The 25,059-nt window shown below is 33.3% G+C and overlaps 1 non-coding gene across 1 annotated transcript; it reads right to left on the bottom strand.

Annotated features, from left to right (window-relative positions):
• Positions 1–2,075: 2,075 nt before the first annotated feature.
• LOC107950714 (uncharacterized) lies at positions 2,076–6,118 on the bottom strand. The gene is made up of 8 exons (XR_005911304.1): positions 5,697–6,118; positions 4,219–5,410; positions 4,041–4,131; positions 3,763–3,920; positions 3,614–3,665; positions 3,335–3,413; positions 3,155–3,248; positions 2,076–3,076 (listed from the first exon to the last, which is right to left on the bottom strand). It is a non-coding gene; the product is annotated as an uncharacterized protein (transcript).
• Between the last annotated feature and the right edge of the window lie 18,941 nt (positions 6,119–25,059).

Below are 25,059 nucleotides of genomic sequence, written 5' to 3' on the forward strand. Positions count from 1 at the left end.
CGCACACTCTCGCAACACGAGGGCACAGTCTTTCTGGCTCGATCTATTGGATGGAAGAGGTACCTTCGAAAGTAGAACCTAATGTCGTCAAAAATCAAAGAAGGCTCTTGGAACAATAAAGGTTTATTTTTGTCTTTCTGAGTTCGGGGACAGCTTATTTCTCCGACGAACTCAATTTTGGAGTGGTCTAGTATGGTGCTTCAAAGGAAAACACAACGATGGCAATACACCAATAGACTCCGGTGTGTTTACAAATGTAGAGAAAAGGAAATGTGTTTAGGATCAGGAAAGGTTTTGTGGTTTAGTTGTTAGGTTTTCTTTAATTTTTAGGAATTCAGGCTCTTTCATTTCTTTAGTTAATGTTTTAGGAAAGCTCGAGGCACCGTCTCAGTTACCAGCAGGCTTGTAACAACTATTAGGACAACTGTTTCTTTCCGTTTACCTTGTGTGTTTTAATTTTCTTTTTTTCAATGCATATTGACTTTGTTTCAAAAAAAAATTGAAAACTTTCAAAGTGATTTATTTTAATATATATATATATATATAAAGGTATACTTGCAAATTTGAAAAGTTTATGTTCTTGGATAATTCTGATGCTGACAAGTGGCACCATTAATTGCTTGACACTTTAATCTTTTTTTAATATTATGATTAGTTGACCCATTAGTATCTAACATTTTTAATTGCTTTAATTTTAATTTTTTAAATAAATACTACTACTTTTCATATATGATAATTCATGGAGTTACACCCATCATAGTTAGTTTTGAAATCAAATGATTATATTTGCATTTACATTTTAGGTAATTTTGCCACTTATATTACTATTTAGTCAAGCAATGTACTTAATTTACTAAAAATATAATATTTTTAGACCTAATTTTAGTTTGTCAATTCTTTAGTGGATTAATTATTGATGTTGGAAGCTATAAAAAAGGCTTAACAACAAATTTGGCCACTAACGTTTGTATGTTTTGTCAAAATGACCCTAATTATATTTTTTAGTCGTTTTTGGCTATCAACCTTTGTTCATTTTTTCAATCTACTTTTTCTAACAGATTTAATAAAAATACCATTAAAAAAGTTAACGGGGATGATGTAGAATTTCAAATGTAGAATATTTTTATTGATATATAATTTATTACTTAGATAACCCAATAAGACAATTACATGTGAAAAATAATAAAATAAATCATACATTAAATTTAAAAAAATAACTCTTAATTTTAAAAAAATAAGCGTAATTATCTAAAAAAATTAACCCAGTAGAAAAACTTTTCAATAAACAAACGTATGAAAGATTGAAACCTTTTGAAAGAAAACAAATATTGAAACCTTGAATTTATTTATTAAATCTATTAGAAAAAAACATATTGAAAAAAGGAATGAATGTTAATGGCCAAAAAAAGCTCAAAAATATAATTAGGACCATTTTGACAAAACATACAAATGTTAGTGGCCATTTTGATCGAATGATGGACTTGACAGATCAATGTTATCAGGGTTGAAACTTTTTTTTGTGCTTTCAAAGAATTTTAGTTGGTTTTTGTGTAAAAAAGAGTTGATCAAAGGCGACTCCGGCAACTTCTACAGAATGGAAGAGTAGGAAATATAGCGAGTGCTAGGGTTACGTAATAGCAAAAAAAAACTTAAATAATTATGTAATTTTTTATTTTAATTATTATTATGTTTAAAAGATATTTCAATCATTTCAGGTAGGTCCAAGTTTTTTTTTCAAAATAGTTTAAATAAATTAAATATTAATAGTTAACATTATGTATAAATTATGGTTAATATTATGTATATTTTGTTTTATGATTTGATGTATATATAATTTAACATTCATGGAAGTTAATACTTTTTACATTATATGTTTTTAAAACTAATGAAATATTTAAAATTATAATATTATAATGAAATAAGTATTTTAATTTTCTTTTTATTTTTTCAATTAAATTATATTTTATCGCTTGTAATATATGTTGATTAAACAAAAAAAATTACAATAACTGGTGCATCGCACGACAAAGAAAACTAGTTGCATTTTTATATAAAATTATCGAAAATCGAAAATATTTTCTTTTGAAAATTAATTATCGAAAATATTGATATGCAAATATGGTTGTTACAAGTTCATTTATACTGCTAAAAATAATTACTTACAAAAAGAAAGGGCCCGTTAGCACATAATTTAGAGCTCGTAGTCCCTCAAACAAATCAAAGAATCAGTAAAATAATATATATAAATTTGATATCTATAAGCTGTGATCCAACAAAATATTAAACCCCAGCCACTTGTTGGGACCTGACTGGATTAGACCCTAAATTAACGAACCCTTTGAACTGATAGCACTCTAATACACTTCCAAATCTAAGATGGGTCCAGACCCACATGCAGGGAGGGGGACCACACGAACCTTAACCTGTTGCAGCAACAGCCATGAATTCAGTCCCTGGTTAAAGCTTGCTGAATCTTTGGAGGGGTCTTATAATCGAATAGGTAGACCATAATTGAGGTAGGTTCGAATCCGTCCATCCCAGCCTGCAGTAACTATGACAAGTCCCCACTTGTGGGAACTCAACATGCTTTGATAGGCACTTTTCAAAACCTTTAACTCGAACTTGCACATGTCAGATGCAACTGTCACCGGACTCGCGTTGGGGAGTGTCTCTTCAGGCCAAGTTGGAGACCCCTTTGTTAATGACTCCAATAGAACACGCGTTAAAGAGAAACAATCTGGTGAAGAATTAGGCATAGGTTGTTCCGGCTCCACCTTTGGACTTTGATGTTTCTGCCCGCTTGGGTGGCTGTTTCTCCTCACATCCCCACCACCCAGTTCTAGGGATGTAAGTGTTGCTGGAATGGTCTCAATTCCACGCCAAGGTATAGCAACCGATGCATTGTGGGAGAGGAAACTCTCGCAAGACGAAATGCTTTTCAGCTTGGAACTGTTCTTCTCCTGGTTAGCGTAATTCCAGATGTAGATATTGGAATCCTCGCTGGCTGAGATGATCTGTTTCCCATCTTGGCTAAAAGTTGCAGATATCTGACTCGTTGCAACTCGAAAGCCGGATGCTGGAAGATGAAAAGAAGCTAAATCAACTACCACCTCGTGATCACGAGATTATATAAACAGAAGTGTGAAATACTCACCCTTCACTTTGCATATGACATCTCTCCCGGACAAGACACGGACAAGTGAATCAGCTGAAGTAATGATCACTTTACTTGGATCAGTAGGAGAGAACTACAAAGTGAAACAGCAATATGTAAGCCTTCACCTGGGAGAAAAAAATATAATGAAAAAGAAATGTAAGGATTAAATTTAACCACCTCGAAGCCAGTTATCCTTTTTCCAGGTAACTTTTTTTGCCTTGTAAATATATCGGTTCATCAAGTTGAAGTCGAGTACCTATAGGAACAGTTAAAATTATTCACCGAGGTTTAAGCAGAAACTACTAGCAACAAAAGGACCATTGGTGCAGAACACTGTATGTTTATTGCAAAACCAACCACCTTAATATTCAATGTTGGATGAACTTAATATTATCCCATATGTTCAATAGCCCCATTAATGTACTATAAAATCCAGGCTTTTGTACATGAACATACCTATTACATCATAGAAGCGGCAGCTGCCAGTCATTGAACCAACAATTCCTCCCTACAATAATCAAACATTATTATTTTTTAAATCTATTAAATTTCAGGAAGAAACCAAAATTTTCAACAAGCTAATAAAAGCAAAAGATTTGAAAAACCTTTCCATCAGGCCGATAACAAACAGCAGTGACTATATCCCTTACATCTGTATAATCAATGACTCGACAACGAAGCACTTCCCAAATGCGAACTTTTCCATCAATTGAACCACTGATGAAATAATTGTCATCCACAGGGTTGAAGGCAACAGAAGTTACTACAGAATAATACACATGTTAATGTCGTGTAATGAAAGATGATGACCAGCTAACAAAACAAAAAAATGTAATTAACTACTATTTCTGTACAGCTAGGATTAGGGTTATGGAAGGCCTACCATAATTGTTATGAGAAAAAACCCTCAAGCATCCATAGTATCCCACTTGCCACAGACGAACGGTCATGTCGACAGAAGATGACAGTAGAAACTACAATAAAGGATATATATTATATTTTTATTTGTTAATAGAGATTGAAAGCAACTTAACAAGGAAGATGAAGCCTAGGAACTTTACCCCTTTCTTAGACCAGGAAAGAGCCAAAATTTCTGCGCTGTGCCCCTGGAATTCATGCACAGGCTTCTCCAAAACTCGGAAGACCTTGGGTGGGAAAATGACGCAAGTTGAATCGGATGATCTCCTTAACCTCTTAATCTTATCTATATTTTCTTTATCGACATTAAGAGGAATCAGCTGTGAGAGATGATTCATTCTGAAGTAGAGACATGACGGATCAAGGTCTTGGATATCAAATTTGTCTAAACTGTCATCCTCAACAATCTTCCATACACGCACAATACAATCTTCACCTGCAGTTGCTAGGAATTCGCCATCCAGACTGAACTTCATCGTCAAGATGGACCCTTCATGTGCTACAAATTCTTGCCCACAATAAAGGGAAGACAACTCCTTGGAATGCTTGCTAGATGGATGAGGTCTTACCCTTTTCATCCTTTCCCCGGGCACCGAATCATGATTATCGGGCTTCGATGAAACATCAACATGTCTATCAACAATATGAGCCATGGCACCTAATTTTCTTAACCAACTCCTTTTCACTTTCCTTTTCACATCTATTGCAGGTCTTCCGTTGACCTCCCCATCCAAGTGCCGCTCAACCAAAGGAGACAACATAGTAGTTCGCTCAGACACTTGGGAACAAACAGATCTACTTGAACTTGAACTTGGTAAACAACTTTTTATTCCATTCTGATACTGTTCAACTGTTACTGATTCCACTTGACCATCCAAATTATCGGCTTGACATGCAAAACGATCCTCAGGCTGTTGAGCATCATTGATCCGAGAAGACACCAAGGACTGGTTGGATGAAACCCCATGTTCAAGACCTGAAGTCCTCAACACAGCTCCACTATCTAGTGAGATTCTAGAAATTCCCAACTCAAGTTCATCCCTGTCGGAACTACCAGGAACCTCCCCGGTAATCGAATTCCCATCGAAATTTAGATCCATCCATCTTCTAAAGTTATGCCGACGCTTATCAACACTTTGTGGGAACGCAGACCAGAACTCGAAATGATCAAAACTATCCAAAAAATCATTAACTAAGGCTAAATCAGGACTAGGACCACATTCCTCAGATGCAGAAGAAATCTCCTCCCTGCTATCAAAGAATTTATCATCTTCTTCTTCTAAATAACTCCCCATTATATACCCTTGTTTCCTCTCCTCTCAATCCATGAAAATCCTGAAACATCAAGTCACTACTAAGTTTTCGCCCTCAATCTAAGAATTCTTTTGTTTTTTTAATTTCATATTTTCCCTTATATTATTTCAAGAACAACATAAATGATAAAACCACCGACAAACGTGTAAGAAGGAACATAAAAAGGACATGTATTTGCAGGAAATTCTCAAACACCAAAAGACAAAGATGAGAGGGCTTTAAAGAAAACTAAAAGAAAAAAAAAGGAAGACCCAAATCCATAAAACAAAAGAAATAGAAACCCAGAAAAAAGAAGAGATATACTCACCAGGGTCACCACGAAATAATTGGTCAAAACCCCAGAATACCACAGATTTCCTCACTTGAACAAACCCCCTCTTGCCCCTTCTTTCTTTCTTTCTCTCACAACAATTACAGCCAAAATAATAAAATAATAATAAATGAAAGCAAGAACAAGTGTTGGGAATGGCGTAAACACAAAGGAGGAGAAGATCCTAATTTCTAAAGGGGGGGTTGATAGGTGGTGGTTTATTTGTTTCTGTATCTGTTCTGTCTGTGTCTGCTTTAATTCTCTCTTTGAAGTCAATTGCTTTGGTTAGTCCGTTGGTCTGTTTTTTGCTTTTTTGGCTTTGGTGATTTTCTTTCTCTTACCAAAGTTAAAATAATATTAGTAGTGTGTGTTGAGTTCTTTCTAATCGCCATCTCTTTTAAGACAGCAGTTAAGTTTCACGACTTGAAAAATCATAATTCTTTGAATCATTATTTATTCCTAAAACTAGCCAAAATGAAAATTGAAAATGAGCGTTCAACAAAATCCAAAATTTTGAAAAAGAGACGAATCATTATAACCGTGTGACTTGCACTTTCGTCCCGGCCTTCACACAGTAGCTAACGACCTTTTTTTTAAAGGGAAAACTACAGCCATACTCGCCCAAATTCAACTATTTACTCCCTCAATTTTTCGATTTAGTCATTGGTTTAGATATTTTTATTGGTATAATAATAAATTTAATCTTTTAATATTTATATATTTTATTAATTTACTCATAAATCTAAAAATTTAATAAATTTAACCCTCAATATTTTTAATTTCTCAATTTAGTCCTAATTTTAATTATTTTAAAAAATATATATTTTAAAAATTCATCTCTTATATTCTTTAACGTAACTCTATAATCCACTGAACAAGAAGAGTATTAAACGTCATTTGTATCGAGCTCATTTTAAACTATCACCTTCATGAATATGGTAAAAAAGTAGTAGGCTTAAATCCAACTATCTAAGTGTGATGTTTTAGATTAATATCATATTATTTAATTAAATTAATCTAAAAATAGCACTTTTTAACCATTACAAAACAATTTTTTTGATTTTTTCTTATTTTAAAAATATACAAAGACCTAATATTTGGGTAGAAAAAACAACACAAAGTAAAATCTTTTACGAAATGAAAAACTTAGAAAAGTTTTTTTCCCCTTGCTTTTTCCTACTTGGACTTGTTATCAATAACTTCCAATCTTAGGTAGTCCAAGCACATCGATCAAACGACCGAAGTCTCAAAAAATCTTGTCCATAAATTGAAAATACAAGCTGAACTAATCTACAGAATATAATTTTGTGGATTCCATGTCTCATGGGATTGTCCAACTTCATCTCTCTCTGATATCCATCAATTCATTTTGTGTTGATTTCTTTTTGAATAATTTGCTATATTTCTCTTTTGTTGTATTTTTGTATTTCTAATTTATTTATACTTAGGTTTTTAATTAGTTTTATAATTTTTATCCAAAAAATGAACTTTTTTAATATTTTTCCTTTTTTTGGAACTTTTAGAATTATAACTAAATTGACAAATTTTATAAATGTTGAAGGTTAAGTTTATTGATTTTTTTAGAGTTACAATTAAAATGGAATTTTTTTAACATTAAGGGTTAAATTTATTATTATACCAATAAAAAAACTACATTAGCTTTCCGTTACTCATCTAACAACAACTAATGAGAGAGTGATTAAAATATTTTATTTCGAAAAGTTCAATGATTGAATAAAAAAGTTAATACTTTAGTGATCAAAATAGAATTGAAGGCATAGTTAGGAGACTGATTTTGTAGTTTACTCTTTATTTAAACAAAATTGAAAAGTCAAAAGTTGGGGAAAAAAAAGGGTAAAATTGTATTGCATTGTTAAGTCTTTCTCATTGCCCTAAGCGCGTTTTCATAAATAAATAAATAAATAATTATAGAGGAAAAAGAACCCTGATGGACAAATTATTTTACCATAAATGTCATTTCATCATCTATAAGCTAAAATTCAAATAAATTTCATTATGGTTTTACTAACACATTTATTCACCATAAATTGATGCTATAAATGCCTGTATAAGATAATAAGCCTGAATATTCAGTAGACAGTAACAATCAAGTTCAGTAAGAGCAAAAGTGGAGTCGTAGCTCCTTTCATTCACTATGGTCCCTTTGATGGTACACATGAAGTATCTGTTTATTCTGTATCTCTTTCAACAAATTCTTGCAATCATCAAGCAATTTATTGTTAGAATGAAGGCTAATAACAGAACTCAATGATTAGATTTGTAATGTGAGTTTGTTTGTGTTGGATAATTTAAGTGGAGACGATAGATTCAGAGATTATATAAAATTAAACAGTAGACTTTGAGGCGCAGGTGACGCTTTCCAAATAGAACTATTTGCCCCTATCCCAAAGTTATTAGAGGGTTAAGACAAAGGTCCTCCCAGGATACAACGAAGTTTTTAAATTTCCTTTTATTAGTAAAATCGAGAAATTCATTAACTCTTACTCTAATATTTGAAATTGGATTGATTGTAATAATACTCTCAATAGACACTATTGAAGAGCCATAACCCTTTACATTTGATTTCTATTAGACCTACTTCTTGGAAAAACATGTCTCATGAAAAACAAATGTATCATTTGAATAAATCATCACTTTCTAATAAGAGCTCATGAATAGTGATGAATTTATGAATTCACAATCTACAATTTTTAGCAATTTGGCCATGTCAGCTTAGCAACCGTATTTAAAGCATGGTTAATATATCAGGATTTGTGCTTTTAGTGATTTTGTCATGTAATTTTGGAACTCCCTAAATAAATAAACATTTTTTCTTGACTACTTGATATTCTTTGTATGGATGCAGATGTGGAACTCAAACTTCGAAAATATTTCTAAATCTTTGAGATCAACAAATCAACAAGAGAACATGTTTTTTTTTATATATAAAAGTCAAGAAAATAATTTATCATATGTCATCTCTAATCTGTTAAACTATAGCAAGAAAATAACAGAGGCTTTCTGAATCAAGAAGAATGTATTGAAAAAATCATCTCTCTGTACAGTGGCTACTAATGCTTTTATACATGATAGCAAAACATGCTATCTGCAAAGAACAAATTAACATATTAACTAACATCTAACTAACAGCTAACATATTAACTGACTTATCAGTTACTCTAACATTCTCCCTGTTTCTTGAAACTTGAACATTAAGGTCAGCATCACTTGAAAGAACTCGAAGAGCATGTCGAAATGAGGCAAACTGTTTGGGTGTGATGGGCTTTGTGAGAACATTAGCGACTCGTTTTGTTGATGGAACAAAATTAACCTGCAGTATACCATCAAGTACTTTTTTCACGAACAAAATGATGATCGATCTCTACATGTTTTACCCTGGCATGATGTGTGGGGTTTGCAGCCATTGAGACTGTGGAAGTGTTATCGCACCAGACCATTGGTCACTGACAGATTGGCATACCAATTTCATCTAGCAACTGTTTAACCCACAACAACTCATATACGCAATTGGCCAAGCTGCGATATTTTGCTTCGGATGAGGACCTGGACACTACTGCTTGCCTCTTGGAACACCATGCAACAAGGTTAGGTCCTAGATAAACAACATATCCTATGGTGGAATGTCGATCTTCAACAGATGAGGCCCAGTCAGCATTAGAGTAGTAAACTAACTCAAACTGACTTTTGAGAAGAACATGCCATGATCTTCCAATGAGATATCTCAACACTGCTTTAACTGCTTTCCAATGAGTGTCACTTGGAGATTTCATGTATTGACTGAGTTTGTTAACACAAAATGATGAATCAGGGCGTGTAATGCACATATACTGAAGCATTCCAACTATACTTCGATACAAATGACCATCAGTAAATGGTGGACTACCATCTGAAGTAACCAATTTGGGAGTGCTCACCATGGGTGTAGATGTGGCTGCTACTCCTATCAATCCTGTTTTGTGAAGTATCTCAGAGATGTACTTTTTCTGATTAAGTAACAATCCTCGAAGTGTGTGTTGAACTTCAACACATAAGAAAAAATTAAGTCTTCCCATGTTTTTAAGAGCAAACTTATTGTGAAGCTGATGCACCACGTTGTTTATATCATCATTTGAACTGCCTGTTATAACTATGTCATCTACATAAGCCATAAGCAACAAGAAATTCCCCGAAGATGCTCGAATGAACAATGAAGGATCAGCTTTCGAAGCATGAAATCTAAGTTGATCAACTAGATACTGTTTGAGAGTGTGGAACCATGCACGAGAAGCTTGGCATAGACCATACAAAGCTTTGTTCAATCTGCAAACAAGCTTATGTCCATTATTACCTGGCACTTCAAATCCGGGCGGTTGATCTATGTATATCTCCTCAGTCAAATTCCCATTGAGAAATGCATTATTGACATCAATTTGCCTTAATAACCACCCCTTCATAACTGCAATAGCAAGTACAGCTCGAATGGTTGTTGCTCTAACTACTGGGCTAAAGGTGTCTCGAAAATCAATTCCAGCATGCTGAGAAAACCCTTTAGCCACCAGTCATGATTTATACCTTTCCACAGTCCCATCAACCTTCTTTTTCACCTTAACAACCACTTGCAGTCGATGGCTCTTCGATTAGCAGGAAGTGAACAAATACTCCATGTGTTATTGTGAAGAAGGGTCTGTAACTCATTATACATCGCCACTTTCCAACACTTATTACTCATTGCTTCATGGATGTCAACGGAAGTATCACTAGAGGAACATGCTGCTTTTTTTAGGTATGCATTGGGTTTAAAAATGCCAGCTTTGTTACGTGTAACCATAGCGTAAGAGTTAAGTGGAATAGGAGGTTGAGTATCTGGCTAGTCTGACATATCAATACTAGACGTTCTAGATGTAGAGTTGTCATAGAGAGAATGTATCGAACAAGGTGAGATAGATAGAGGAACATCATTCAAAGAGTTGACTCGAGGAGTGATTGAAACAACAGATGTTGGATTAGCAAGTGGTATATAGCCTGGGGACAACACGAGTAGCTTAGAACTAGACTGTGGAGAAGTCATGAAGGGAATAGATTTTGAACTATTGGTTTGAAATGGAAACACAGTTTCATGAAATGTGACATGACAAGAAATATATACTCTACCATCATTATCCCGACAATGATACCCTTTGTGTAATGGAGAGTACTCTAAAAACGTGCATGGGTTGATCGAAACTGTAGCTTGTGGGTGTTGTAGGGTCTAAGATTGGGAAAACAGAAGCAACCAAAAACTCGTAGAAATGAATAACTTGGTTGAACATGAAAGAGCTTTTCATACGGTGAGATGTTGCCTAAGGGAAAGAAGGCAACCTGTTTATCAAGTATACTGCACTGCTGAAGGCATCATTCCAATAGGTTAAGGGCATATAAGCATGAGCCAATATGGAAAGACCAGCTTCAACCATTTATCTATGTTTACCTTTAACTAATCCATTTTGCTCAGAAGTATACAGACTTGTAAAATGATGCATGATCCCTTGACGAGACAAGTACAACTTCAATGCTTGAAATTCTCCTCCCCACCTATTTATAAAGCTTTAAGTTTGCAACCAAGATCCCTTTCAGCTTACCTATGAAACTGTGGGAAGACAGTGAGCACATTGGACTTTCTCTGTAAGAAATAAACCCAAGTGTATCATATATGCATCTATGAAAGTAACATAATAACGAAAGCCATTGGAAGAGACAGGAGTTGGTCCCCAAACATCATCAACCACTAGTTGAAGGGTTGTAGTATACTCAGATAAAGACTTATGAAACGACAACTTATGTTCTTTACCTAAGTGGAAAGTAACACAATTAAGGGATTCTTTATTTGTACCAAATGATATATTGCAATGGTGTAAAGCCTTTTTAAGTGTGACATTACAGGGATGTCCTAACCTAGAATGCCATATACTTAAAGGAACTGTTATATTAGCAGTAAAATACTAAGTTGAGCCAAAAGGCAAGGTAGTCTTGGGAGAGCCATTTAGGCGAATTCTGTACAACCCATTATACACCGACCCTCAAAGAAGTATCTCCCTGGTTTTCAGATCACGAACCTGACACTGAGTAGGAAGAAACTCAAATACCACCTGATTATCCTTTGTAAACTTGGACACAAATAAGAGGTTTTTGGTTATACCAGGTACAAATAATAGGGATCTCATGTATAATGGTATTGAATGAGTAAGCAAAGACGATTGACCAGTAGGCATAACAGGAAGTGCAGTACCATTACCAACATACACTTTACCTAGACTATTATAGAAAGTACTTTCATCTAGTGAAGTAGTTGAATTGGTGAGATGATGTGTTGTGCTAGAGTCAGGATACCAAGCATTGTCACCAACTATTTCGGGGGTTGCAAGATAGGCCTGAAGGTGTGGGGCTGCTGAAGTGGGTGCATTGACATGCTGCGGAAAACTAACAGTAAATGGATTAGTCCAGGTATGAACTAGGGTAGGTGGAAAAAACTAACCTGGTTGTGAACTTGTAACAGTAGGAGGCATCATGGGCATAGATGATGGCACCCATAGTGTGATGGGAGATCCAATACCAAACATGCATACATTCGCTTGTGGGGAATGAGGGGGTCTGGAGCTTGCACTCTTGTAGGAGGCGTCAAACTGCTAGTAACATCGATCAACAATGTGACTTATTTCCCCACACAATTGACATTGAACACACGATCCGGATGAGCGACCATGCCTACAACCTCGAGCAGCTGATGAGAGACGATAGGTTAGTGTAGGCGCGCTGTTGACAGCAAGGTCTGCGTGTTGTTGAGAGACCATATTAGCTGAGCTAGGAGCCTCAACTATTGTAACTTGTTGTCGTGCTTTAACATCAAGAAGCATGGTAGTGACACCCTGAACATTGTAGGGTATTTGACTTGTAGTAATAATCGTAATAACAGATTCATACTCAGGCAATAGCCCATTAAGAATTGCGGTAACATGTTCATGCTCGCTAATAACTTCTCCACAACTAGCAAGATTATCACAGTAACCCTTGATTTTCATTAAGAAATCTTTCATGGAAAGATCACCCTTGCGCTGAGAGTGCAAAGCCATTCTGTAAAACATCAACCGAGAGGTAGTCTTACTGCCATACAAATTAACAAGAGCATTCCAGATTTGAGCACTAGTATCCAAACCAATGAGATGTGAAAGAACCGCTTGACTCACCGACAACAGGAGCCATGATGCAAGAGCGCTATCTTGTTGTTCAAACAGAGCAAACTCAAGATTCTCTTGAGGCACCTCATTTTCATCCAGAATCAGTTGAGGAGGAGGAACAGTACGAGAGTCAAGAAAGTTTTGAAGCTTATACGTCTTGATCGCCAAAAGGACCTGTTGACGTCACAACAAGTAATTAGTGTTATCAAGAAGAACATTGATCTTCTTGGTGGAAAAGAAACAACTTTCAAAGACTCCATCAGTAAGATTGGAAGCCATCACTAGTGTAGCAGATTGAACATCAGATAGACTAGAAGGAAGAGCCATGAAAAGTACATGTATTCAAAAGAATAACTTTAGGAGGAAATGGACATTTGATACCATGTTAAACTATAGCAAGAAAATAACGGAAGCATTCTGAATCAAGAAGAATGTATTGAAAAAATCATCTCTCTGTATAGTGGCTGCTAATGCTTTTATACATGATAGCAAAGCATGCTATCTACAAAGAACAAACTAACAGATCAACTAACAGCTAACTAACAGCTAACAGATTAACTGACTTATCAGTTACTCTAACATAATCAACTTGTAGCTAACAACAAATCGAACGGTTCTCTATTACACACCTCGATAACTTCTACCTAAAAACATGGATAATGTGAAAAAAAAGAAGGTGAATCTCTCATTCTTGAAAAGAAATGCTTAAGGCGAAGTTTATTAAATTTAAAATTCTATCCTTTACAATGTTTGGCAAAGTCAAAGTGTATATAGACCTCTAAATGCTAAAGTTTAAAACAAATATAAATTTCTAAAAACTAATTAAAAATTTGAGTTTACAATCCTATATAATTGAATCTTTAAATAAATATACATTTAATGTCGTAGATGAAGATAAAATTGTAGCTAAACTATCCTAGATTAAAAATTTAATTTAAAAAAGTTAAATAATGAAATGGAGAAAATTAATAGTTGATGAACAAAGTAAAATAAAAACCCTTAGTGAGCGACTAAAATACAACCAAAAGCTTAGTTGGTGTTTACTCTTTCATCGTAACAAAAACCACTAGTCAAAGAAGCTTTAAATTTATGTTTCCTTTAAAGTACAATTTTGGTGATAATGTGCCTTAAGTTTTTTCTCTTCTTTATTCCCAGCCTTTCAGTTTTTCTATGTAAGTGTGGTTATGAGTAGTGACATCACCTCATTAATCAAGTGGCAATCCACATAATGATAAAACTAAAATGGTTTTCTTCTTTGGGAATCACAATAATAATAATTTTTTTGATTAAACATGATTTTATTATTAAAAACGTGCATGCGTTTAAAAAAAAAAAAACTTAAATGGTCACATAATATATTATATTTAGACGTGTGGATGAGATTAATTCGTTTAGTAAAATTCAAGATATCATGATATAATACATTAAAATAAAGCATAGTATAATGTTTCTAAATAAAATATATACTACCTTATTGTTTTTTATCAAAATAATCCTTTAAATGATTTTAAATTATATTATTTTCTAATTACTATTTTAGTGTATATCACTATTACTATAAAATTATTATTATTTAAATGGTTAAGATTTATTTACTGGATTGTGAAATTATATGTTTATAAATAGTGATTCAACTCTATACATCAATAAATGCATCCATGTTTGTTAACTAGTAAGGAGTTTGACTTTATGCATAAGATTATGTTAGCTTCAGAGAAATCTAATTTAAGTAGATATCACATAATGTGATTCTAAATACCAAAAAATCATAAATAAGAAAAACAATAAATATAAAAATAGTAAAGGAAGCCAAATCTTATAGAAATACTTTTTCTACACTCACTAACTACTTAAATAAATTGAGCGCAAAAAGTTGTATTTATCATCTAATATTTTGTTATTCATTTAATATCATAATAAAAGTTTTCTTTTTGAGAGAAAAAGTTTTAATTATATTAAATTAGAAAGTATCATCCAACACTAATCTGTGGATAAGATCTGGATAGCCAAGCCAAAATCTAAAGCAACATTCCCATCCATTAACCAATGTGCCAAGCAATAAGAATTGTTGAGAAAGGGAAAAACTAACAGCATCAAAAGAATTGCAAATGCTTAAGGCCCTCTAACAATACAATTATAAATGGATAAATTAAGAGTTCGATTGTTGAACTTATTAATAATAAAAGCAAAATCAAACTCGAAAATAACCCTAGAAAAACCCTTCACAAGTGCCTTCTGTGCAGCACAAGCCAGGGTGATAGCCTCAACTAAAGAGGCGCCAAAAGACTCGATGATCGAACAAGCATAACCGACTAGCACCATGCCTTCATGGTTATGAACAATGGCACCCCAAGAAGCAACTCTCGTCTCTACATTCCATGTCGCGTCAACATTGATTTTGACTGCATCTTCACTAGGCAGAAACCATTAGGCCACAGCCTGACTTCAAGGTAACAACGACACATAAAGAAGGTTATGCACCCAAAACTTATGTTGGATCGAACGAGCTCTTAAAACCACATCTTGTCAAGAAGAAACCCACATTTGAATCACAAACAAGTTCCTTGCTTCCCATAGTTGCCATAGTAGCACAAGAAAACTAGTGAAAGCCTTTGTCCATCTTCCTCACAGCCACCTCGAGCCAATTGATCGCATTGCAAAAAGACAAATAAAACAAATCATTATGAATATTACATAAGATTAAAGCCTCCCTAAAAATTGGGCAATCTCAAAGAGCACGTATAACATCCTCCTTAGGGGCCCTACATTTATGGTAACTCAAATCTGCCCCTAAGGAGAACATAGCACATCTATCAGCCATAGGGAAGATAGCCATAGGGAGGATACCGAGATCCAATCCCCACCCAAATAATATTTGGAAGGGTTTTTTTTCTTCCAAAGTTCTTTCCAAAAGATTCTATGAGGTCTCAAACCTAAAGTCTGAAGAAGTAACAAATTATACCTCGACTGTATGGTACAAACATTATTGGGGGCATGCCCCAAACCAACTGGTCTTCTTCTAATATGAACTCATCCAAGGGCTCAACCGAATCCATTCGTGATCCAATCGAGCTACCAACTGGTCCAATCACTTGAGCTCGATCCAAGCAATTCAAAAAAGCAATTTCAGCGTTATTTGAACAAGTTTGAGAGGAAACTTTAGCTGGACTCACTGGTCGAGTTTGGGAGTGCTCATCAAATGGCCCGTGCAATCTACTTGAAACTGAATTTAAATTTAGCTAGCTAATTTAGAGGCTGATTAAAGACTTAAATGTTCTTTAGTTATTTCAATCATATTAATTATGTTTTAATTCCATACAACATTATTACATGTCTGATTGTTTTTAGTTGTTTCAAGTCTATTAATTATGTCTTAGTTTGTACATCATTATTACATGTCTAAGTCAGATTTCTTAATTGTGTCTTAGCTTATTACTCATTTAATTTATGTTTTAGTTTGTCTTATTGTTGCTTTTTAATCGAGTTTAAATTTATCTTGCAGGTTATTAAATAGCCGGCTAGACATACATACACCATTTCCAAATTCAATGGACTCATTTAAGAAGGGACATTGCACTCGATTGTTTATGCATTTTGAAGTTGTTGAATACACTCTCCTAGGTGTCCATTCATGAAAGGATGAACAATCATTGAACTTAGTTTTAAGCTGATCAGCCAACTATTCAATACTTGGTGTACACACCCAAACATCCATTCAAATCTGAGTGTTCACACCAATGACTGTTCGGCGCCACAAGAAGCATTCATTTGTTGTTCATACATTCGGTGCACCAAGAAAGCATTATCTTTAGCTCTTAAACACCTTGACTGATCAAGTTAAATGATTCTTTCAGCTCAACTATTAAGTCAACCTCAATGGCTATTCGGGAACTCCAATTGACAAAGTTTCAAAGACTGTTCGAGAACTCCAATTGACAAGCTGATCATTTAAGCCATTCAAAGAATTATTCAGCTGAATTAAGTCAACTTAGCTTCATTTAAGTTGTAATTATTTTTGTGTCCATTCGGCTAGTCCTTAGCAGCCTATAAATAGCTTGCTTGTAACCTGTTGAAAGAACTTTTGAACCTTGAATGAATTTTAGCATATTTGTGAGTTGTTCAACTCTCATTGTTCTTGGTGATTCAAATTGGCTTATCTAGCTTGCTAGTGGCGTCAATCTGTTTCTTTTGAACTTATCACTTTTTGAGTGTGGCGTTCACCCCCTTATACCGATTGGTTCCTATCTTACTAGATAGAGGGTCACGGTTTCTATCCATCTTTCATCTATTACCTTGACAGCCCTATAAGATTCAGGTCTTTATTCTTTAGTAGAGGTTCTTTCTTCTGCTGTCGAGTTCACTATCCATTCAGCCATATATTACATTAACTTATCATCCGTTTTACTATCCTTGTTTAAACTTGTTTATCTTTGAAATCAACCCTAGTTAAACGAAATTATTTTATTACTTAATTTTACGATCGGGCAACAAACGACTCGATTTCGTCAATGAATACGAGTTCGTATCATCTTCATTTGCCTTACTAATAGGCAAATGAAGAATTCAGGATGTTATTTCATTATTGTAACAATATCGAACTAATGTCTTATTCCATCTCCGGTCTTTTAATAGTAATTGAGACACCCTAGCATCATGGGGAATAGTATCACAATGACCTATATTCAATCCATTTATAAATGTCCCTACCATCTATTTGTCCAGATCTTAATCGTATTACCGTTCTCTATCCTTCAGTAGAAGCTCGAAGAAGCACATTTAACACTTTCATAAAACCCTTCCAAATGAAAAATAGTTTATCAACATTGCGTCTGACACAAATATCACCTAAAGAGAAGTATTTTACCGAAAGAACTTTGAAACAAAGAGTCTCTTTATGGTGCATCAACCTCTATAATTGTTACCCAAGAAGGGCAATACTAAATAATCAAATATCCATGAACCCAAGTCCTCCCATACCCTTAGGTTTTCTCATTTGTTTCTAGTCTAACATTGCCCAACCTTTATCCTTTCTTGCTTTTTCCCACCAATATTTCCTAATTGCCTTAGTAATATCATCAGTAATACCTTTTGGCAATAGAAAGATACTCAAAATATAAATTGGAATAGCTTGTAATACTGATTTGATGAAAATCTCCTTCCCACCATAGGATAGAAGGTGCTTCATTCAACTATGAACACACGAACTTTCATAATGGTACTCAGGAGGCTTCTTGACTCCAATCGAGTATTAGGGCTAAAATAGAGTGAATATTTTTCTAGATTAATCTTTTGTCCTTAGTATCTCTCAAACATTAGGATGTCTTTTATATCTCTGCCCTCCCTTTCTTTATTTTGAAGGAAGAGCAAACTATCATCCGCAAAGAAAAGAGATTCACCTTTGGCCCCCTTTGGCTAACTTAAATCCCTTTGACCAAACCATTGTCTTGAGCCATTGTAAGAAGGGAAATAAACCTTGCATGTATAATAGGAACAAGTATGGGGATAGGGAATCACTTTGCTTTAATCCTTTTTTTGAAAGAAAGAAATCAATAAAGTGGCCATTAAACCTCACACAGTTATAAGTAGTTAAGGAGGTTTAAACTTGTCTAATTTATTTTAATAAAAAAATTGTAAATTATTCTTGCTCATGTACCAATAATAATTTGATGATGCCATTAATATAGTGGTTAAGAGGTTAAGTGTTGACACCTACATATAGGAATCATGCCATGAGATACACACCCTACTATCTATATATAAATAATAATAATAATAATAATGGTAAGTTTTTAAAAGAATAAGGCCATATTATAATTCGTTTTAAAAAATTAATATTTTCAATGATTTCATTTTTAAACATGTTGTAATTCATAATAATAATTAACTGATAAAATTTTAGTTAAAATATGTTACAAGCTCTTAAAGTTTTCGTAAATTTAGAATTTAGTTAATGTATTTTAATTTCTTGGAGCCTAGTCTTCAATTTTTCAGATTTCAAAATTCAAATCCAATTGTTAATGCTGTTAAAATTATTTTGTTAAACTCAAGTTCATTACAAGTTGTTTTTAGTTACATTGCTACCAAGTGAGTATTTTTTTTATTATTATTTCAAAATGTCACACCAACAAATTAAACAAAAAAAAATAACGGTGAGAACAATTGGACCTAGATTTTGAAATATGCAAAAGTAGAAGTATGAAATTCTTGAAAATAAAAATTTATGAACTAAATTCCAAATTTGTGAAGAATATAGGGACATATGACATATTTTAACCTAAAATTTTTCTATAAAAAGTGTGAAAAATAATAACTAAATAAGGAAGTATAGAGAATATTTTGATTTAATTTTATTTATTTTAGCATTATATTATCCTTTAAAGATTTTATGTTTAAAATTTAACATTTTTTAGAAAAAAATACAATATTTTAAAAAATAAGGATAAAATTGTAAAATACAAAAAATCATAAAATATTTACATTTATGAAACAATTTAATTATATTTTGTACTTAATTTTAAGTAATATACTAAACAAAATTTATAAATGAAATTGATACTTAAATTTTCAACACCAAATAATATTTAAGTATAAGATCATATTAACTAGAGATAATGTGATATAGTTTTCTTAGAAAAAGTATTTTGGGAGTAACAATTAATATTGTAAAAAAAGTAACAATTAATTTAAAAGTATTTTTAAGTTAAAAAATACTACTCTATACATTTCCAAAAACCTATATAACATTCTTCTGTAAATTTTGAGACTATGGAGCATGAAAAGATTAGAAAAATAAAAATTTAGTCATTACTCAATGGATAATGCTTATCCTCTTTAAATGACTTCTCTTATTGCGTAATTTTAGGCTAGAATGAGTTTACCATATCTAAAATTGATTATTTTAATTATTTGAAGAAAAGAATAAAAAGTTAAAAGAGTTGGTCATACCTAAATATGTGGGTTGTCGAAGTGTCAACCGAGTATTGTCCACCACCCAACCCAAAAGGTTGATAACGCCAAGTCGCCATGACAAATATCTAAATGTTTTTAAAGTTGACCAGCAAATTGCCTTTCAATTAGCCAGCCAGTTACGAAAATTAGAACCAAAAAAAAAAAAAAAGGTGGATTATTTGACTTTCAACTCTCTCATCCCATGATCCTCATTTCTTTCATCTATCCCTTTGACCCTTTCCATTTGCTGAAAATTCCAAACCAAGTAAAAGTAGCTATGTAATTTTCTAACTTTTATATTTACATTAATGTATAATATTCATATTTATACATTAATGTATTTAATGGTTCTAATATTATATATTTCTGCCATTTTCATCATGAAGTTGGGTTGCAGCTTTTTGGAGACAAAAGAATATAACTCATTAACGTTACAATGACACTTCCTTTGTCTCCCACCAAGAAAAAATCTTCTTCAACCCCAAAGCATTATCCTCATCGATCTTTACGGACAAGATAAGGAAGCTTTGGTGGTCCTTGAGGCTCGGGTTGGTTATAAGCTTTTAGGGTTCGTTATATAACCTTATAGGCTTTCTTCTTCTTCTTTTTTATTTATTTTGTCGCATCCTCATCATCATCTTCCAAATCTTGGTAACGTAGTAATTTAACATCGCCAACCGACCACCTTTGTTTTTATATAAGCAGTTTGTAAGAGTATGAAGTACAATAAACATTACATATAAGCATTAAAATCTGCTTTTTACAAACTTGGTCAAACTTTGATCTAGTTGCTTCAACGAGTAGCTTAGAAGAAAAGTCCTTCCATATTTGTAGAGTTGTTGGAACCACTGCTTCAATATTATTCAAATGGTATGAACAAAAATTATTATTCAAATAGTGAACATTCTCTTTATTTATATATAATTGTTAACTCTATTACAATGAGATTATGTTAGTTAGTCATCTCACTGATGACGAAGATTCATTACTTCGCCAATAACAAGAACTCTGACAAAAGACAAATATTATTTGTCATTTGAAAAGTGCATTGATCAATCATCATGTAGATTAAGGAAGCTCTAAGTGACGTGGTATGGGATTCAAGTTCGTAGGTCGGCCGTGACGATTGTGCAAAGAGTGTTCCGTAGAGGTCAATTGATAAAATATGACTCATTTAACTTAATTAAACTGGCCTGAATTGTAGAACTCATAGATAAGCCCATCTACTTGAAGCTTTGGTGGCCCAGTGAAATGTTCCAATAAAACTAGAGTTACTAGAGTAAATGGTGTAAATCCGAAAGAGATGAGATTGTATAGAGTTTAAATCTCTTAGGGCTCTCAATTATAGATAGACTCTAATATTAATTCTCGATGTAACTCAATCTGTATCATTAGTTTTGGGGGAGCTCAACTATAAATAGAAACATTCCCCCTCATTTGTAAGAATTTCATTCATAGTTGTGAATATATTTGAGAGCATTTACTCAAACACTTAGGCTCCGTTTGTTTCACTGAAATTGGCTTTCGGAAAATGATTTCTGGAAAATGACTTACTTTTCTGGAAAAGCTAATATTTTCTGGTGTTTGGATGAATCTATGTAAAATATTTTCTTTTGTTTGGCAGGTTCTTTAAAAATATTTCATAAAAGTCATTCTCAATTAAACAAACATACATTTGAGATTTTTTTTATTTTTCATTGTTTAATTGAGTTTATTTTATATCTATAATTTTATATTTTACATTGTTTTTACATATATTAAAAATATTTTTTAAAATTTAGGTTCATTGCAACGATTATTTTTTAGTTGCATGACTACCAACTGAGTATTTTTTTATTTAAAAATGTGACTTTAACAAAATTGACAAAAAAAATCAACAATGTCAGTAGTTGGACTTGATTTTCAAATCTGGAAAGTAAAGGGACTAAATTCTTAAAAATAAAAGTATAGAAACTAAATCGCAAATTTGTGAAGAGTATATAGACTTATGACATATTTTAACATTTATACTACAAAACATTTATTATTAATATATTTATAATTGTAATAAATTTTTAGTATTAAAATATTAATATTGATATTTTCAATAATATGTGAATAATATTATTTAAAATTATTATTTTTAAAATTTACTATTAAAATAAAATTTAAATATTAAATAATTTATTAAAAATAATAAATTATATTAATTATATTAATAATTTATTATATGACTAAATATAAATAATTAAATACGTATGTTTAATAATATTAAAAAATATAATATTTTATATTAATATTTTAAATATTTTACATATTTTTAAAAATAAAAATAAAATTATTATTAATATAATAATATTAAACTTGATTTAAGTTAATCTTTATATAAAAGTAAAATTATCTATTGAGGAGCTCTTTTCCAGAAAATGACTTACGCTTTTCAAAAGGGTAAGTCATTTTACAAGGAAAAAGGATTATTTTTTGTTGACCTGTAAGTCATTTTCCATTGACCAAGCTGTTTTCTGTGAAACAAACACAGGAAAATGCAGAAAACATTTTCCGTAAAACCTTTTACATATAAACAAACGGACCTTTAGTGTGTGTTATTTTTCCTTTGGCTTTTCTATTATTCGTTGCACTTTTGTTTCAAGTTTGCTTTCGCTTTATAATTTGCACTTTGCGAGAGTTAGGATGATTTAGGCGGATTTGAAGCGAAAAAATCGCATAAGGCTGCACGAATTGTGAGACCAAAGTTTTAGCCCCTTGACAGTTGGTATCATAGCTAAGGTTTGAAGGTGTCGTGGAGATGTCAAAAGGAATAGACGAGCAGAATGTCCCGATAGAGACTCGTGCTAGGAGTGGCAGGAAACATAGTAGATCAAGGGATATGTTGTCGGCTTTGGAAAGTCATATGGTCTATCTCGAAGAATCCATGGGTGAAAATGTAACACCCCTAACCCATATCTGCCGCCGGAACAGGGTTACAGAGTATTACCAAAATTTACAAAACGTATAATAGACATTTCATATAATTTATCAATCATATCGGAATCTATTCATAACCAATCATATAGTCCCTTTTATGAGCCCTTGAAGCCCAAAATATGCATTAAAAACAAGTCGGGACTAAATCGGGTACTCAAAATTTTTTTCGCAAAATCTCAAAATTTTTCCAAAGTGCAGGGGACACACGCCCGTGTGGTCAGGCCGTGTGGCTCACACGGTCATGTGACACGCCCGTATGGGCATTCGAAATAGGGCACACAGCCGTGTCCCCACCCGTGTCCGTACCCGTGTAACTCTCTAACTTGGGTCACACGGCCAAGTCACACACCCGTGTGCTAATTCGTGTATAGGTGCAGGGGTCACACGGCCAAGCCACACGCTCGTGTGCCAGGCCGTGTGAAAAATCCTAAGCATTCTATTTTAAATTTCAAAGATTTAGGGGACACACGGTCAAAACACACGCCTGTGTGGTAGGCCGGGTGTAACACAAGGCTGAGACACACGCCCGTGTCTCTACCTATGTGAACGAAATAGGGCTATTTCCAAGCCATATTTTTCACCCAAATTTGCCTTTCACCTACATAAACACTTAAACATATTCTCAATCCAATACAATACATTCAAATCAAGCCAATATCAAGTCTTATGCATGACATATCACTTCATAAATCCATATATCCAAACTTACCTATTTGACCAAAAATACATATAGACATACTTATAAAGTTTACTATCAATTAACCATGCTAAACACTAATATCAAACATGACATTATCTCATATATATATACATCAAAACACATTCATCACAAGCCATTCCAATGGCTAATTACAACCAAAACATTTATATGCCAACATTGGTTATTTAAACTTATACATGTCATTCTAACCAAAATAAATTTACTATTTATACCGAAATGAGCCGATGGATAGTGTGATGTGTCTTCGACCAGCTTCCAACCTTAACAAGCTTCCAAGCTACTATAAAATAGAGGAAATAAAATAGAGTAAGCATTTTATGCTTAGTAAGTTTGTATAACAGGAAATTAACTTACCCATATAATTTAAATTTAAGGTAAGCATACAAATACATCCAAAGCAATTTGGCAATTTGCTTAAACACATATAATCTCAAGAAACATGTTAGTCATGTAATTCATATAAATATCATAAAAACAAGGATGAGCTTATCATGTAACAATTTCCATATACGTATATTTTTCCACATCACATATTCGTATAACATATACATTTCCATAACGATTCATCTCGAGCTCAGATTATTCCATGTCAGAACTTTGCCCGTTGAATTTATTTGAAAAATCGGTGGATACATGGGTAGTACACACGAAGTGTACAAATATGAAATTAGTCAATTCATATTCGGGGGTGCTCATTAGAGCACATAATCGGGAAACCCTATCTTGAGCCATATAATAGGAAGCTCATGTGAGCCATATAACGGGACGCTTATCTGGACTGTATAAAGGGAAGCTCATAAGAGCCATACTCGGGAAACTTATGCGAGCCAATAACGGGTAGCTTTGAAGAGCCATTAACTGGAAGCTCTAGATAGGCATATATCGGGAAGTTCAAGCGAGTCATATCGGGAAGCTCCGGAGAGCCATTAATCTAGAAGCTCATAAAGAGCCATATAACGGGACGCTCATAAGAGCTGTGGTGTATCCGCAACACATGTAGGATCACAACCAAATGAGATGCTCCGAAGAGCTAAGAACGAGAAGCTCGCAAGAAACATATATCGGGAAGCTCGAGAGGGCTAATAACGGGACGCTCTTTCGAGCTATAGTGTGTCTGCAACATATGCAGGACCACAACCAATTCGGGAACCCTGTATCCATCGAATTACATTTATTCAAACAGGACCTAACGTTTATCGGGCTTTGTCGGGTATGTAATCAATTTCATTTCAATAGAAATTATACAATTCACATATACATCATTCAATTCAAACATATAAATATACAATTTAGTTACATGAACTTACCTCAACAATGTTTGTGCACACAAAATCTACTAATCCGACATTTTTTCTTTTCCACGATCTAACTTCGTAATTGAGTTATCCGGATCTATACGAATGAATTTAACATCAATTTAATACAATTCATATTCAATTCAATCCAATTCACATCTTAGAAAAAATTCCATTTTGCCATTATATTTTTAATTAATTCCAATTTCATCCCTAGGCTT

The sequence above is a fragment of the Gossypium hirsutum genome, chromosome D03, assembly GCF_007990345.1.
Source record: "Gossypium hirsutum isolate 1008001.06 chromosome D03, Gossypium_hirsutum_v2.1, whole genome shotgun sequence".
Classification (NCBI taxonomy): Eukaryota; Viridiplantae; Streptophyta; class Magnoliopsida; order Malvales; family Malvaceae; genus Gossypium; species Gossypium hirsutum.